Source organism: Miniopterus natalensis, chromosome 4 (assembly GCF_054644295.1).
Source record: "Miniopterus natalensis isolate mMinNat1 chromosome 4, mMinNat1.hap1, whole genome shotgun sequence".
Taxonomy (NCBI): Eukaryota; Metazoa; Chordata; class Mammalia; order Chiroptera; family Miniopteridae; genus Miniopterus; species Miniopterus natalensis.
In genome coordinates, this window is record NC_142084.1 from 24,583,351 (window position 1) to 24,599,190 (window position 15,840).

Sequence of the window (15,840 nt, forward strand, 5' to 3'; positions counted from 1 at the left end):
GAAAATTTAGCAACATGAAGAGCTCAGGAATGTCTTCCTCATGGCCACAGATGGTAAAGACATTAGAGCAAAATGTTTTCTTTATTACAGCCTTGCATAGGGCCTAATAAAGTCTTATTTGGTTCATTAAACATTTATATTGCCAAATATATTTTGGAAGCCTTACTCTGGACATCACCTAGATTAACTAGTAAAAAAATACATTGTAAAAGGACATGTTTTTGCCTGAAAGGCATATTTATCTCAATAATTTTACAAGCTTTATTGACAATGACAGAAGATTAATGAAAAATATTTTATTTTATTCTTATCAGAATATTTAACTTATGAAATGGATTGAAAATGCAGATGTTAGGGTATTCTTATGACTCTTACTTGAGAAAAGAGTGGGAAATTACTGAAGTGATGGGAAAAGTGATGAAATATACTGAAGTGATGGGAAAAGAGGCATGTTTACTCTTGGGCTGATAATCTAAAAAAGAAAACTCATGAGTCTCATTTTGCTATTGTCTTTTTCTGAATGTAGAATGAGACAGTCCACTTCCTTTCATCTCTCTCAGCTCCCACAGTACTTAAGCACACTGGATTATTAGCTGGTGAGCATGTGTTTTACTTTTGATTTTCTATTTGGCGTGTGAGTTCTAGAGTAGAGAGGACAGTGTTGTCTTCTGGGTGCGCCTGGGAGCACCAAGCCACGTGCCGGGCATACTTGCAGCTACTCTTTTAGTTACCCACTTTGTCGCGTTTGTCCTGCATTCTTAAATTCAAAAAGTAAAATCCGCCATCAGATCCAATATAAGGTAAATTCTGGGCCAGTTATATCCATCGCCAAGGCTGGGAACAGTGAGAGAGACTCGCTGCTGCGCGTCGCTTTTCCACGGTAACGTGGGAATGGCAGGTGCTAGGAGGTAACATCCTCCTAGAGTTAAGAGAAAGGGCAGCCCCAGCCGGCGTGGCTTAGTTGGTTGGCGTGTTGTCTTGTATAACAAAAGGTTGTGGGTTCGATTCCTGTCAGGCTCATACCTAGGTTGGGGTGCTTACAGGGGGCAACTGATTGATGTTTCTTTCTCCCTTCCCCGCCCTCTAAGCATATTCGTGGGTGAGGATTTTAAGAAGAAGAGAAAGGACAGATGGTGTTAGCCTGGCAGCAAGTCATCACTAAGACTTTAGATAAATTGCCTAATCTATTTCTTTTGTTTTTTTAATACGGGATTTCTTATCGTTAACAGTGTATTAATGACAGAAATTTCAACCTACGTCAACTGATATGCTAATTCTATGCTTTATACACCTGAGTTTGTATGAAGAAAATACAAGATAGTATTTCAAAATAGACTGAGGTTCTACATTTTTAATTTAGTCACCTAAAGAAATTTCCCTTTTTATTCCCAATAGTATTTTTCTCATATTCTTATCATCTTTCCAGTAGATGACTGGGCCTGGATCCTGGAAATAAAAATGGTCAATTCCTGTATCTCCACGAGTTTATAACAGCACAGTGTTAACTTTCCATTTCAGAAGGTTCTTCTCATATTTTCTGGAACCACACTGAAAGACCATAGAGCCATTAAGTTATTTTTAACATGTTCATTAGGAGACATTGTTTTCTAGGTGAGCAGCCCGGGGAGCGTATCACTCCCACTGCCAATATGGTATTTGTTTTGTGGGATGGTGCAAATTTGTGCTTCCAGAGTGGCGTTAATTTGCTGACTGTGGGTGACACTCACTCACATTGGGTACAAGATAAGTTCACATGGGCCCTATCTCTTCTGAGGGCCTGATGGCTTTCAGGCCTGTTGCTCACACCACCACTGGCCCTTTCAATAACGATCTCTCTTGCCTCAGATCTAAGCACGCTCAGCACTCCTAAACCATGCTGGAGGAAGGACTGACATTCCTCTCAGCCCATGAATAACTGATTTGTCCTTCTCATTGGTGGCAATGTATAGAAAGAAGGAGTGTGGTCAACGTTGAAAAAGATCACATTCCAGGAATAAAGTAATTGCATGCAGCCTAGAGAGACATTGATGCAGATATATTGCTCTACATTTTATGCTACAAAATTTCAAGCGATAAATTTAAGATTACCAGAAAATAAATTATTCAATTATTGGTCACATTTCCCTACATACTCTGGGGACACATGCATTTGTGGTCACCATCAGTGAAGCTCAGTGACAACTTCTGAGAGGATCACTGGAAGCCAGTGATCATGACGTTGATTCATGGGCCACATGAAGGATGACGCAGTGTCATGAGTAATGATGGAACAAGCAGCAAGTAAATGACATCAGGGAATTACAGAGGCAAATTTTGTTTCAATACAAAATACAAAAACAGGTTCTGAAGAGCGTGGCATTGTCTGTAATAACAGTGTTGCTACCTCTCTTCTTGCAATGGGAAGTATGAAATTAGACAGGATGGTGCATGTGACAGTAAAGTTCACAAGAAGTGGTTCTTGGACCCTAACTAAGAGACATGGTGTACATATGGACACCAACCACAAAGGATCTTCATGTGCACTGACTGGACAACAAGCAAATATATAAGTCCCCCTTCTCTTCTTATTACTCTAAATCTTCATTGATAAATCAATGTATTTCATATGCCAATACATTTTGTAATAACTGTTTTAAATCAAACTGTTTATACAGACAGCGACCCCCATACAAAATATTGACCCAGGGCCCCCACACTCAGGGGCAGCCCTGGCGAGAGGTATCATTGCCAAGCACCAAGGAGACACAATGTGCCAAGCATTCTACAGCTGGTACAAGTATTAACATTAATCTCCAATCCTCATAACCTCTCCATTAGGTACTTTTTTTAGCCTTCATTTTAAAAAGAGGAACAACTGAGTCTCAAAGAGCTAAGCAACTTGTCCAGGGCAATAAGAGTAAAGTGTGTTTTTATCAGAAATGGGAGCTGGATTTTGTCAAATGCTTTTTCTGCATCTATTGATATGATCGTATGATTTTTGTCCTTCATTCTGTTTATGTGATGTATCACGTTTATTGATTTGCAAATATTATACCAACCTTGCATCCCCAGAATAAATCCCACTTTGTCATGGTATATGATCATTTTAATGTATTGCTGGATCTGGTTTGCTAATATTTTGTTGAGGATTTTAGCATCTATGTTCATCAGGGATATTGGCCTATAACTTTCTTTCTTTGTAGTGTCCTTATCTGGTTTGGGGATTAGGATAATGCTGGCCTCATAAAAAGAGCTCAGGAGTCTTCCTTCCTCTTGAATTTTTTGGAATAGTTTGAGGAGAATGGGTGTTAATTCTTCTTTGAGTGTTTGGTCAAACTCACCTGTAAATCCATTTGGTCCCAGACTTTGGGACAGTCTGGATGGACCTGGAGAGTATTATGCTAAGTGAAATAAGCAAGGCAAAGAAAGACAAATATCACATGATCTCATGTATATGTGGAATCTAAAGAACATAATAAACTGATGAACAAAATAGATTCAGTGACATAGAAGCATGGAACAGACTGATGATTCTCAGAGGGAAAGTGGGGATGGGTGGGTGGGAGATTAACCAAGACTTTATATGTGTATATGCATAACCCATGGAAATAGACAATAGTGTGGTAAAGGCCTAGGGTGGGGAGTGGGTGCTGGTGGAAAGGGTTAACGGGGAGAAAAGGGACATTTGTAATATGTTCAACAATAAAGAGAAATTAAAAAAAAAAAAAAAGAGTCAAGTGTGGATTTAGTTACAGTTTATCCAATTTCAAAGCCCAAGCTCTTTTTTACTAAGTCAAGAACATGAGCAACACCCAAGTAGAACACTTCAAAGGAGCTACTGGGAGGTAATATATGTGGAAGTGATGCTGCTATTACCCCAAATATGTTTGGGGATCACCTCATTTGAATGGCTTAAAAGAATGGGTAAAGCATGAAAATTACAACAAATAAAAACCACTCTCCTTACACTTAGTCAAGGACAGTCACCGCTGGCCTAAAGCCTCTTTTGTTTCCCCTGCCTCACTTGCCTAGACCCACAGAGCAAGAATGGTAGAGGGTCCTAGCAACGTGTGAGAGGTAAGATGATGCCGGGTCTAGTGTCTGGCATCAGTAAGAAGGAGAAAGGCAGACTAAGGTTCATTCCTGTGCTCTCCGCTGGCAATGAGTGTAGTAAATTAATAGCACAGATTCAATTGGCTGAAGGCTCTAGAAGAAAATTGCTGGACATCAAATGTCTGTACACCAAGTTCTACTCATACGGTGCATTTAACTTTTCTGAGCACTTTGTGAATTATATAATGTCATCCTCTTCAATGTGTGGGGAGAATCATCAACGCAACTTACTAGCTCTGGACTTTATGTCTGCAAGTCTGCAAACATGTGCTCATAGAATGTTAGTGCTGGGCTCTAAAAAGCACCCCTTTTGTTTACAAAGGGAGAAACTAATACTCAGAAAGGTTAAATGATTCACAGCCCCATATGGTGGATTAGTAGAAGAACCATGACTACAAACCCAGTTTTATTTGCAGTGAGATAAATTAATGTGCTTTTTTTGGTTTTGAACATTTATTTTTTCGCCCGTGCCCCTCTCCTTAACTTCAGATGGGAGATTTAATTTTAGTGGGGGTTTGTGGTGGGAAGCAAAACAGAACAAGGGTCTTTGTTCAGTAATTGCTATACACTAGACTTTTAAATGCTCTAATAAAAATTAGGTTAAGAGAGAGGGCTTTTTAGAGATTTAGATGCTCTTGTGGGCTTGCACCTGCCTTACCCAGGACCAGTTCTTAAGGGGTGGGTGGTGGTGGTGGGGTAACTATAAAAAACAGTTAAGTTTACGGACTCACGTGCAGAGGGCACAACTGTGCGCTTCCTCGTTGAGAAGCAGTAGCAGCTATGGAGCAGTTTCCCTACCACCCAGATACTGGAGAAGTGGAACAGAAATGGCTACATGGGTTTTTAGAGTCAGAATAGACTTCAGATAGCTCCACTGAAATTTTTGATGATCCAGAATGGTTTGGAATAGCTTTCCAACTTTCCATTTGCCACCAAGAAGGTACAGGATTATGTAGAGAGGGGCGGCAGACCTGCAGACATCACTCAAGTGGGACGCAGAAGATGCAGGTCGCATGTACCAATGACCAAACTGGCACCTTATATGGAAAAATCCAATGGAAGGGAGATACCAGGCATACAGAGCAGCCTAGGTGCGGAAATCTCAGCAGATACCAGAGCAGACAGAGCTAATTATCGCAGACCAGATAATTCACCCCACACGAGCTCTCTAGAACTTAGATGATGCCACAGAGGGAGGGAAAAAGGAAGACATTTCAGAACTGACTTTATCCTTGCAGTGGCCTATGACTGACTAAGATTATATTTTCTGATATCAGAAGAGATGTGTAGACTTGAAACAAAAGTCAAGATGAATGATATAATGTTAAAGTTACATATTTTTGCCCTCATGAGTTAGCTGGCCTTAGACAATTGTCATTACTAATCTGGATCTCAAACTAATATCACCTAAGATAGTACATAGTTTGTGTTCAAAGGAGATAGTTTTGTGTGTGGAGAGGAAGCATTGTCAACAGACAAATTATTCAGTGATAAAAAGAACATTAACACAGGAGGGAGGCAAGAACTGTAGAGCCAGAGGGAGGAAAAGGGAAGGAGGACACGTGCTGGATGTGGGGCCAGGAAGGGAAGCTTGGAAGGGGGCAGCTATAGCCCGGGGTTTAGGTGAACGCTATCCACTCCTGAGAAAAGAATCCCTTTCCATGGGACATGTGTTAACTCTAATAACAGAATCACCATTACTTATTAATGCTCCTTTGCGAAGAGAATTTTATTTGGGGAGAGCCCAAAGGAAAAGGCCAAGTCACAAACTTAAAGAAAGAAGTGAACTATTTTTTAATCATTAGAGAATTATTTTCATAAAAAAGCAAACTGGCAGAATGAGAAGAAAGAGACAAACTGGCCACCGTGGGCCGCGAGCTCTGGCAGAGCTGAGAAGCAGGAAGGCGAAGACGAACCACCGACGGAGAAGCTGAACGATGCAATTCACAGGCCCACGCGAAGGGCTATACATTAAAAGTCGGCATAGAATGAACAGAGAATGAATACATTAAACAACCACCTAATTCACTTGAAATACTCTAGTTCAATTTCCCTAACCTTTGGATAACTTACTCTATAGAATACCGAAAATCTGGAACTTCAGCTTAATTTCATGTAGGACACCTTTGGGTCCGCATTTTGGACAACTAACCAAGAAAACTGATAGAGACATTTCTAGCCCTTCAGATTTGAACACAGAATCTCTGACTAGTGAGCCTTATCAATAAGTTTATCCTGACCCAACTTTATATTGATTCCACCTTGATTCTACATTCTTAAAATACATTCCTACATATATTTCCCAGGTTTCTGGAAAAGCCATTATTTTGTACATATCAGTTTTCCTTACAGGTCATACTTCGTGTTTCACCCTCTGGGGCCTACTGGGTCTTGAGTTTAGTTGTATCTTTAGAATCAAAGAGAGATGGTGGGAGTAGGTCCTGAGGAATATCAGTAATACCTGGCAGGGTAACCACCTCAGGGAAAGTCAGAACAGCTTCTCCAGGCAAAGGGAGAGTCCCCTGCTTAGGCAGTGGTTAAAAGGCTGCTTCTACGGGCAAAGCAGGCTTGGCAGAATTTTTGGCTTCAAAGTCTTGAGCTTTGTTGGATTCTGCCTATATGATCCCTTCCTATTTTTTCAGGTTCTACTCCAACTATATCAATGCTCTAATTTAACAATAGAGGTTCCATAGAATGGAAAATCGATTTGCACAGGATCACACATTGGGTTAGGTTTGTAGAAACATCTTCCCTATGGCTGCAAGAGACAATTTTCCTTTAGGACAGTTATTGCACCTTTCAGGTTCCTTATGTAGAATTTAAGCTTAAATTTTAAAGCTCTGAGGTCATTATTTTCTTTTCCCTGTTTCTGCTGCACCACAGCCAACCAACTCCATTACACTCCTTATTTTCACTAAAACATTCTATGACAGCAATTACTAGGCCACCCAGAGCCTTGGCTTTATAGGCACTTGAATATAGTCATCTGTAGGTGATAACTTGAGTAACTGAGTGCCACTGTGTGCCATGAATGACCAATGTTCCCTTTATCCCTGGATGTGAAGTCATTAATGCCTATATGTTTAATTAGACCAGAAGATCCAGTCCAGAAAACTCAAAAAAATTCTATTCCTCTAGAATCACCGTTGGTATGAAATTCTACACCGAATTCAGTCAGCCTTCAATAAGAGGAGTACCATTAAATGAAGATGCACATGAGCCAGAGATGTAAATATAGTTGTGGATGCAGACATATAGAGATGGAGATATATAAGTACAGATAGAGACAAATTAAAGGGTTTGCTACACAGATTTGACCCGATACAATTACGGGAGCCTGCAGCAGATGCTGGAGCTGGAGTCCGCGGGGCAGCCAGGCAGGAAGGCAGGGTGGGTGCAATGTGGCCCACGCACAAGGCCTGGAACCTGGGGACGGACCCAAACGCAGGTCAGTCCTGGCTTCCCCCGATCTGGGGGTATGGATGTCTTGCTAGAAAAGCCATTGCTCTCGGCCTTCAGCATAGAATCTGACACACCCTTGGCTCAGAAGTTAGAGAAGCTGAAGGGGGGTCAGGGGAAGGGGCAGCTTCATGGCTGCCCTTTTCCAGCAAGATTCACCAGCAGATAAGCAATAAGGTGTAAGCTGCAAAATGACCAATTCTTCACTCCTTCACCCCTAATCTTACATAGGAATGTCTCTTTTTTCCCACCCTGACCAGAAACGTAGAGGAAAGGGGATGTAGTTCGGTCTAGCTGAACTGACACACTACAAAGTGCCAGGATATCTTTACTAATTTACTGTCTTACTGCTCTGTTGATTTTTGAGAGGATTATTGAAGTCTTCAACTATAACTGTAGGTGCATCTAGTTTTCTTTTAAGTTCTATCACTATTGCTTCGTGTACTTTGAAGATTTGTTTTTAGGTGCATATATATTTCAGATTATTTTTTTCTAGAAAATTGACCTCTTTATCATTATATAATGTCCCTCTTTATCCCGAATAAAATTCCTTTTTCTGAAGCTTATTTTGTCTGATATTATATACCTACTCCAGCTATCTTGTGATTAGTGTTTGCATGGTCTAGCCTTTTCCATTATTTTACTTTTAACCCACTTATATCTTGATGTTTAGTGTGGGTTTCATCAGATGTCATCCAGTTTAGTTTTAAGTAGCTGTGACTCTAGGGTGCCCTTTCGCAAGGCTTGTTGCAAAATTCTCTTTTGTTTGTTTTCTACAACTAAATTGTCCCTACTTGAAGTTCCACTGTACTAAATTTATGTTTTCAGAAGGTCCAATTAAAACACAAATATATTTATTGGGATGAAGGGCATATCGATAGATCCCTGATCAGTTATCATCACATGAGTAGAAGGGAAGTTCCAGAAGAATTGGAACCCACTGTAGGTAAACTTTGGTATCTAGACACGTTTGAGGTGGAGACATGGAATGTGTGATAAGGCAGAGGTGTCATCCTGTGTGTAAGTGACCACCCGTGACATAAAATGGACATATAAGAGGGGAGAAGTGGGGAAGAGAAAAGAAAGGAAGGAGATGTCTAAAAAGCAGCAAGGGCAATGAAAGGAATTTCATGGGGCGTTTGAGAAGGAGGGAGGTAATTATAAAGAAGCTTTATCTTATTTATGGTTTTTATCTTAGGGCCAGAGCAGGCACTCTGCTCAGTTGATCTCATTCCAGTCTAATGAGGGTGTGGAAACGCTGGGGGGCTGTCAGGTACAGGACAGAGGTTTAAGCTGCCCTGGGTTAACTCAGTTCCACAGAAGAGCTCTTGAAATTTTGCCACCCTCACACTGAGGGGTGGCACCTCCCTGCCTAGACCAGCTATGGGGCTACGCTGTATTTGTAGTTCAGTTTTTCTTCTGCGGAACCTGCTCTATTTTTTTTAATCATACTCTTTTCATAATAATTCTCTTTTGCCTCGGACGCAAAATAACTCGTTCCATCATAGTTAGCTAACCACCCAAGGCCTCGCCTGCGCCGCAGTACTCCTGAGACACTCCTCCCTGGGCATAGGCGGGCTCCGCAAATGTCAGCAACCCGCGTGGCTGTGAACATTTCATCCTCACGCCCTTCTCAGCAAGCAGAAAACGATCCCCTCGCAACAGCAAAGGGACGCAAAGGCACTGTCGCTGTGTCGCTGTGGATGGCACTGTGCATTCCAGGTAGGCTGGGAACATATGTCCTCCCTGGGAGTCACTGCACATTTAAGAGCCAAAAACGCTGAGTAATAAAAATCCAGTTTTATACCATCGTGCTTTTCTGTGCTTCACACATGCAGTCGTGGTGCTGCCGAAGCAGTCCGGGGCTCCGGGGAATGAAGGAACAAAGCCGTCTTTCTTTGGCAGCTCTTACAGCTTCCAGAGGCTTCTGCTCTATGTCCACTCCTGTGAGCAAGGTATGAGGTGACTCATTCGTTTTTAAGGGTTGGAGAACTTCAGGCCGAGCCGGTGGCTGCTCCAGGCGACGGCAGCGCTAGCCGACCAGCCCGGCGTCTTTGCTCACTGCTTTTGGGGAAAGAGACAAGCTGGACAGAACCGCCTGGTTACATGAGGCTGAGGACCCAGAAAGCTGCCGGCGATTACCCCGTCAACAAATCAAAGCCAGGATTCCACTTGTGCTTTAGTTATTAATTTTTTATAGCATAGATCCATTTTCAGCTCTTTTCTTAAGCCAAGTATATGTCAAAAGAAAATCAACATTTACCTGCTCAACACCCTCCGCGGCTGCCAAACTCCACAGCACAGGGTACAAATAGTTTGGTCTGACTCACTTTTATGAGCCTGAAAAGTGCTTCCATTTATCTCTGCCTGCTGAGATGTTCCCAGTTCTTCCAGACTTCTCCAAAGATCCCCTCTCCTATGAAAACTCTGATGCTCTCAGCCAGCTCTGACCCCTTCTTCTTTCAAACTATCATTCTAGTTTACTTGTGATCACTTGCTTTACACTTTCTGTGTGCTGTGAAATCCATTAAACACGGAGGCCACCGGATTAGGTGGCTCTAGAGCCACAGCAGCCTCTGTGAGATCTGCGCCTGTAATGCCTCGAGATGAAAAATTCGGAACGCCAAGGACAACTGTTCACAGTCAACTAAGCTTTACGCTACAGTCAGTCAATGCTTTCTTTTCTGTTCCTGTACTTTCTCTATATAAGTCTTTTTCCTGGTTTCTGTCCCCAGAGTACTCCTACCACTTCCAGTCTGGCACTGCCCAATTCAAATTAATTTTTGTTCAAATAAACTCTTAAAATTTTTAACACGCCTCAGTTTCTCTTTAACAGCTCTGGTGTTGGAAGGGGGAACTAAGGAGGCCCCAGATGCCCCAGGGAGCAATGAGCAACCAGGCTAGGTATGTGCTGAGCCCCCGGAGCTCTGCTTTCTTGCTGCCTCTGGAGGTCTGGGTAAGTCCCTCTCGGATCCCAGCTCGGCAGCTCTCTTTCCTGTTATGAGCTTTCGTGCTTTATTTGAGCATTTCTTTTTCCAGAAACTGGCCAGAATTGGACTGAGTCTGCCTTAACCTGGGCTGGGTGCAGTGTGAGGCCTCAGGTAAATACAATTTTGTCTTAAGGCTGAACAAGTAGATTAACCTCCCCAAAGATAACCTTGAATTACAGCGGCCACAGAGAAGAGCTTTTAACCTAGACAAGCTTGTCCATTCACACGGTACGCTGAAGGAAAGGGGCCTCAGCCAAGCACTCACTCTGAAGGGTAGAGGAAAAACTACTTTTCCCCCTCTACAGTTTCTGGTGGTTAAGACAAGACCTGCTGGGACACCCCACTCACTCCAGGTCCTGCAGACAGCATCCTGGGAAAACGGAAAGCGGCAAGGGTAAGAAAACTTTCTTACCAAAGTCAGACCTCCCAGAGGAAAATTTCATGCTGTCCCCTCTTTTCTAAATTCAGACAGGCAGGAAAAAATATTTGTGAGAATTAGATCTTTGAATTGTGACTTGCAGATTTGGTTTGGGTACCCAGTGGTATGGACCCTTTCCCTCCTAGGATCACTATGGCTTTCTTCGTATCATTCTGTGCCCTGAGAACCTGGCCTGCCTGGGGCACATAGGTTCTTGTGTGTGGGTTGGCTACTCAACTGTCAGGTTGGGGCCCCCAAAATATGGCCAGACAGAAGTGTGGGTTACACTCCTTTTGTGACCAGGGTCTTTACCAACCATTGTCAGCTCTCAGGGGAACTCTTTCCCTTTTTTGGTTATTTTTGGAAGTGGCTATGGATCTTAGGAGGGTAGTATCTTTTATACAGAAGTTGGCCAAATTGCAAGCTGATATTCAGAGCCCATAAAAACCTTTCTAAGGCCTTGTTCCCTAAGCTAAAATGAAACCATGTACCTAGAAGAAAGGAAAACATTCTGAGGCCATTTGTGGAAAGGTAAAGACACGCAGCTCTAGGTCTAGAAAAGGTGTGGGGAATGTCCAGCCCTCAGGCCGAAATCATTTGGTCTGGTCCCACAGGTGGGACTCGAAATTCAATAGATCTAGGAGCTTTTTTCATAGCTAATTTTTTAGTTGATAAGTTAGCATGGCCCGAGAATGCTGTTATAAATATCCAAATGGCCCTTGGCAGAAAAACGATTCCCCACCTCTGGCTAGAACATCAGACTCTTTGATTTCCATATTAGCTGAAGGTCTCCCTCATATAAAGGAGCAAACTGAAGATAATGTAGTTGGGGGGATGAGTTAACCTCTTGATATCATTCAGGCTGCCACCCAATTCATAGAGGAATTAAAAACAACTATACTTGTTTTACAAACTGAGCCTACAATGTGGTCAAAAAAGGGCTCTATGAAAAGCAACCTCACAGGATGATCTGATCATAAATTCCTAACTGGGCAGGTCTGGTGAGTAGTTCCGGCCCAGACATATAACTTTTTTTTTTTTTTTTAAATATATCTTTATTGATTTCAGAGAGAGGAAGAGAGAGAGAGAGAGAAACCTCAATGATGAGAGTCATTGATCGGCTGCCTCCTGCACGCCCCTGACCGGGATCGAGCCCGCAACCCGGGCATGTGCCCTGACCGGGAATCGATCCTCAGTCTCCTGGATCCTAGGTCGATGCTCAGCTGCTGAGCCACTCCTGTCTGGGCCGCATATAGCTTCCCTAGTAAAGGGTTTATCTTTGCTTTAAGCCAGCCCTGCCCATTGTTTCTGTGTTTCGAGGTTAACACACCTTTGGGGTGCCTCTTTCCTCCTTGGGGTGCATCCAATCCCCTCCTTGCTTTCCCCTGCCTCCAGGTAATGGTCCTTCATTCCCTCCGTGATTCCAAATGTACAAAGAAGCTGCAAACTGCCCTCCTTCCAAGCATTTGCTGTCTGTTGAGATCTTGATTCCAGGGATATCCTCCTTTTGGCTCAAATAAATTTTTATAAAAATTCTCTATAGGTTGGATATTTCCTATCTCTACAGCAAAAACAGAAATGCATCTCCGGAAACAAGTCAAACCCCTCATACTTTTCACTAATTCTGAAACCTCCCCTATACATCGCAAAAGGCTTGAAAAGATACTGGAAAAGATCTGGATTTAGAAAACAAAGCCCTTCTTGGGGAAACTTACATTCTTTCTCTGTGCCTTTGAGTGTAAATGTCCTACTTTCTCTAGGATACCAGAGCCATCTATTGAAATGCAAACTCTAGGGAGGCAATTATTATCAGAAAGAAAGAAAAAGAAGCTATGAGGTGAATGAACAATCTAAAAAGTCTTTTCCACAAATGTTAATAAAAAGCTTTAGCTATCTGAGCCATAACCTTGCCTTAGTCCATCCGCCAGAACACAATTTGGATCCAACTATTCTTTTATAAACTAGTGAGTTTTGCATTGCTGTGTATTATTATACCTGTCTTATGATTACAATTTTTTAGTTATTAAATTTAAAAATTTCTTATTGGTTAAATTTTTTTATTTAGAAGATCTCTGTGTCTGTCTATATGTTCATGTATGTCTCTCTATATAAATGTGTGATATTTTTCTACCTCTGGATGGTATTGCCAAAATTAATTTGTAAAGAGCTCTAATTAGCTTAATAAACAGTGAGTGCTTACATAAATTAAGTACACTCTCAGCAATATAAAAACTAATCCAAATACAGTATTTTTTGAGTTCACACGATGCAGAATAACCTCCAGTAAATAAAAGCTAGTTTAAGTTCACTGGCTTAATTAAAATAGGCCTGTCTTCAGCATTCTCAGCTTTAAATATAATGCAGACATACAACTTCCATTCTACCTGGATGTCCAGGCCTAGTTCATGTTATTGCCTACTAAATTTGTTAGCAAGAAAAATAACTCACAAAGATGGTTAGCTGTTTAATGCAATTTTCATGAAGAAGCTAAACATAACTATGGATGGACCTGGAGAAAATTATGCTAAGTAAAATAAGCCAGGCAGAGAAAGACAAACATCACATGATCTCGCTTATATGTGGAATCTAAAGAACTTAATAAATTGATGAACAGAATAGATTCAATGACATGGAAGCATGGATCAGACTGACGAATGTCAGAGGGATGGAGGAGGATGGGTGGAGGGGGAGAGAGTAACCAAAGAATTTATATGCATATATGCACAACCCAAGGACACGGACAATGGTGGGGAGAGGGACTGGGGAGGGGGAAGGGACGGGGTGGAACGGGTCATTGGGGAGAAAAAGGGACACCTGTAATATTTTAAACAAAAATAAAATTTAAAAAAAGAACAGGTAGATATGAGATAAAAGGTCATAAAAAACTTCAACAATAATTATATTTTCTGATATTTCTACTCGAAAATGTTTTCCAATACCTTTTTGGTAACTTGAAACCTTAATGTTATATGGTGATATAAATTAAGTTAAATGATGGCTATTCATTAAATATCTAAATCATTTTCAAATAAGAGAAAATACTAAAACGTTAATTACTGAGCATAGGTGTATCTACTGCTGGCAAAGTACAGTTTTTCCAGCTACACAGGGAGCCTGGCGCTCGGCCTCCCAGAAACGCTGCCTCCAGGGGACAGAGCTGAAGGCCCGAGCTGGAGTTACACTCTGAGGCTGAATCCTGGTGCAGAGGCAGCGAAATGAAAGGCTTCAGGACAGTTCCTCCCCTCCCGCGCTTCAGCGGCCGCGCTTCATCACGGAGGCACTGGACGGCCAACGGCAACAATTCTTTGCAATACTCGCAAAGCAATTATAACAAGGCCTAGAATGCACTGACCGTCAACTAAAATTGGCAGTTTCTAATTCTCAATGGAAATGGTAAACTCGGATAGTTATGCGAAATCCCAATATTTATGTTGATACCTTTGTCAAAATTTTAATTACAGCTGTGTATTTAAAAAATGTTGCAAACCCTGCTTGTGAGTTTTCAATGTCTGTGAGCCTGTTACTTTAGGGCCAGTGTCAGGCAACTAAGCGACTCCTTCGCGAGCACCGGGCCGCGGCCAACAGAGGCCGAGCCGGGCTGCTCGGTTCCTTCGTCCCAGGGCCCGAGGCCTGCAGGTGGGGGTGAGGCGCGGCCGGGAGCCTGCCGGGCACCGGCAGACAAGCGGTGAGTGCCGAGGCCGGTTCTACCAGAAAGCCCTTTTGGTTCAGGGAGATGGGCGCCGGGGCAGGGCTGGGGAGTATAGACTATTTAATTTGGAGTGGTTAGAGCAGGGCCCTGAGTAAAAGAAATTAGAGCAGAGAATGAAAATAAACGAGTGGGCTGGCCATGAGGCCATCTAGGAGAAGAGCTTTTCCTGGGAAAGGGGGAGTACATGCAGTGACCCAGGGTTGGGGACACACTTGGTGTTTTCGAGGACTACCCAGGAGGTCAGAGTGACCTGAATCTAGTGAGGAAAAAGGCGACGAGGTCAGAGAGCCTGCAGGGAGCCCTCAGCTCGGAGCGTGGGCTTCAGCTACGACACTGAACAAGAGAGGTGCCTTAAGCAGCTGGGGCACATCACACGATGTCACGGGCGGGTGGCTTATAACAGAAGTGTATTTCTCACAGTTCTGGAGGCTGGCAGTCTGAGATCAGGGGCCAGCACCGTTGGATTCTGGGGGCCTAGATGTTGGGAGGCTGTGGTCTCACTGTGTCCTCCACGGTGTGGAGGGCAAGAGAGCTCTCGGGGCCTCCTTTGCAAGACTACTAATGTCACTCGTGAGGGCACCATCCCAAGGACCTAACCACCTCCCACAGGCCCTATCTTCTAATTCCGTCAAGTGTGGGCTTAAGATGTCAGCATATGGATTTTGAGGGGACACAAGCACTCAGTCCATAAAAACAGAAAAACCATTGGCTTTGAGCAGAAGAGTGATATGAGCTAGTTGTTTTTAAAAGACTTCTCCAGCTGTTATGTTGAGGTTAGACTGTACCTGGCAAGCAGGAAAGCAGGGAGACCAGGTAAGAGGCTGTTGTAATAATCCAGAGAGTTCATGGTACATTAGAAATGCCAATCAGACGCCTGACTGGCAAGACTGAGTAGGTAGCTGGGTATCCAAGTCTGGAGCCGAGAGGCTCAGGCATTGGAATATTTGGAATCTTCAGCGATGGAATTTACAATCCTGGTGTTGTATAAGGTTACCACAGAAATGAAGGCGGGTGGGAGCTGTGAGGTCAGAGGCTGGGGCGCCCCGCACAGAGGATGAGGACTGAGGAAGATCCAGGCAGGACCGACGAAAAGGAGCAGCCACGCTGCATCGGGAGAGCAGAGGATCTGGAGACCAAGCAGTGAGTATTTTTCTAGAAGGATCGTTCAGGCG